This window comes from Pistacia vera, unplaced genomic scaffold (assembly GCF_008641045.1).
Source record: "Pistacia vera cultivar Batoury unplaced genomic scaffold, PisVer_v2 Contig167, whole genome shotgun sequence".
NCBI classification, from domain to species: domain Eukaryota; kingdom Viridiplantae; phylum Streptophyta; class Magnoliopsida; order Sapindales; family Anacardiaceae; genus Pistacia; species Pistacia vera.
Genome location: NW_022195758.1, coordinates 509,193 through 512,503, shown reverse-complemented (window position 1 = coordinate 512,503; position 3,311 = coordinate 509,193).

Genomic DNA, 3,311 nt, shown 5'->3' with positions numbered 1-3,311 from the left:
CAGAACTCAGGAAGAAGTTCGCCCCGGCGAAGTAGGCCAGAGACGAACTTATCTGATTCATTCTTCGCCGCAGCGACAGTCACTTATTCCAGTTTTGTTAAACGCATAGTTTCGTGCTGTGCATGTTTGGGCTGGGTTATTTAGACGAAGTATAAAAGAAAAACTTAGTCTTTTTGCCCAGGATCTTCGTTTTGTTTTAGGTTTAGCCACTTTTACATTTTTTTTTGGAGAACTTTGAGCAAATTTGGGTTGTAAAAGGAAGAAGATTCGATTTCCAACTAGAGGATTTATCTTTTGGGGAGATTTCTAATCTTTATTCTCATTTTCATTATGTTGAACATGTCTATTTCCTATTTTCGTTTTTGTGTTATTGAATTAATTATGAACTAATCTCCTTTGGGTTAGGGTTTTGATGGTAGTTTGGATTATAAATGGGTTAAGGGTTTGATTGTGTTATTTTCATATGAGTATGCTGTTGTTGTGTGTTACTCTGAAATTTAATGTTGTATGTGATGAACATGGTGAGATTGAGAAATGAATCATATCAGGCTCTTGGGTAATCACCGTTATAGTATTGGATGCTAGAGATAGATCCAAGAATTAATGAAATCATTATAGGATTCTTGTGCTTAATGAGTTTGAAATTATTAATCTTCAATTTGTTGGGTGTGGAAGGTTAATAAGGAAGAATAGGAAGGCATAGCTCGAGAGGGTATGTCTACATGTTAGTGAGTTCGATTTACAACCATTGCATATGAATATGAGTTTAGTGTAATTATAGGCTTAACCCATAAAAATCCAAATGAAGTCAAAACCCTACCCGTTTTACTTGAATTGATATTCCGTGTTTTTATATTGCTTTCTTAATTAAGTTCTCACCTTAGTAAATTTCATTTTGTTGTTTTTAAATTAAAACTTGCTCCCACCAATCCAAAGAATTCGATTGCTTCAACTAGAAAACGTTAGGAAACTCAGTGCTTTGCTTACAATCCTCGTGGGAATGATACTCTACTCATCAATATATTACTTGTGCGACTAGTATACTTGCTACATATTGCATGTTGTAGTTACAACGCATCACCAAACGCCCTAAACCCTGACTATCGGTAATATGGGTACGATTCCCATTAGTCAAATAGTGGATGCGGTTCCGAACCTGCCTATGGATCAACGACTTATGAAAGAACTTAGTATTCTGATCCCCTAAGTTCAGCCACTGAACACGAGACCGCTGCTTAAAAAAAGCCTCCTCATCTCGACAAAGACTGAAATACTGGTTGGCAAGGTTTCTCTCCTCAAAGATACACTCAATTACCCTACTCGAGATATGGCTGGAAACCCTAATATGTAAATATTTAAGCTTTCGTTTCAATAACCCCAATTTCTGCGTAAGACGGAACATAGGATTGCCTACAATAGGGTCGTCCCAAACTGCCTGAACAATATCCATAAAATTTGCATGATTGGCCCAAAAATTTAGAAATTTAAAAAGGGATGGTACCTTGCCACAGTAGGGACCAAACCGGATAACCATAGAACTATGATTTGAGACATCCCGAGGTCGAAGCTCTGAAACTGTGTTCGGTCGATCAAAGAACAAAGAAAGCGATGCAAAAACCCAATTGAGCTTCCGTAAAATAATCCCATCACCTTGCTGAATATTATGCCAAGTATACCGAAGCCTAGTAAAAGGAACCCCAATCAACTCAGCATCATGGATACATTGGCCAAAATCATCCATATAACTACACCACGCAAGATCACCACCCACTCTGTCAGAGGCTCCCAAGATGGCATTAAAACCACCCAACACAAGCCACAGGAGCCCTTCTGAATCAAACTTTGCCGACTGACCCCTAAGGAAATCCCACAGATTGCGGCGATTCCTAGGGTCATTAGAACCATACACAAAAGTCATCCCAAAGGAGAACCCCTCAAAAACATGAGTAACCCTACAAGTAATCTCCTGAAAAGAGTAATGAAGGCTATTTACAGAGTAAAGAGAAGGATCCCAACATACTAGAACTCGGTAGACAATAGCATCTGTCGTATTTGACAAAAACTGCCATGAAGGACAAACTGTCAAAACCACCGACTGTAGATGAGACTGCTCAACCTTAGTCTCCAACAAACCAATCAAACCCAAAGAAAAGGTAGAAATCTAATTCCTCACTACGCATTGTTTCAAGAAGTTGTTAAGGCCTCTAATATTCCAACTCCCTATCATTGGAATTTGGATAGAAACAAGCTAAAAAATCACTTGAGCCTAAGCCCCCGCTTTCCTCGACCTTTCCCCTTTATCAAGGGTGGCAAGGAAACTGATCCAGATAAGATATCATCTGGTGTTTGGAGATCATTACTATGCAGAACAAGCAAGGCAAACCTATTGGAGGAAGTAGATTGCCTACTCCCAGAACTCATAAAGGAAACCTGAGTGTTTAGCGTGCAATTTGTGAAACCCATAATGCGGTCCTACTCATCCTCAATAGGAAAAGGTGAATCATGTTTTGACCCCAATTAAAAGCCAGAAAATTCACTTATGCTAGCACGAACAGTCTGCTGATACAGGACCAAAGCCAAAGAAGCATCCCCATCTCTAACTGTACTCGGAACTGAAACTGTAGCTAGTACGGGTACATCCCTCTCCCTAATGGGATCGATAGTGGTTGGCTACCTCAAAGGCTCACAGACCTCAGATCGCACTGCAATAGCTTTCCCTGGTGCCTTCTGGAAGCTAGTAACTATCTTACTCTTACCTTGAACCATAGTTGCAGTAGGTACCTCTGGTTGGTGACAAACATGGCCAAAAAAACAACACTTGGGGCACCTCTTGGGGGTCCACTCATATTCCAATGTAATCTGAATGGGTTCAGCAGATAACCGACATTGAAATTCAAAATGGCACTTTAGAGGCTTTGTTACATCTATCTCAACACATACCCGAGCATAATCTAAATGGGTCCGTTCAGAAGTTGTCTTATCACTCGACAACGGCCGACCCAACATAGAAGAAACCATGCTGAGTCATTTGTGAGACCACAAAGGATAAGGCAACCTATGCAAACGAGCCCATACCAGAACCTTGGACATGCAGCTTTTATCAAAAGAAAATTGAGCATGCCATTGTTGTAGAACAATAGACTTGCCCTCAAACATCCACAACCCTCTCTCTAGGATTGAATGCACCACATCCTCAATCCCTAAATCTGAAGATGAAAAAACCAGTACTAGTGGACATAACATCTTCCAACCCTGCAGCTTCCTATGCACAGAAAGCAATTGAGCGGGCAGCGTGAAATGGCATAGAATAC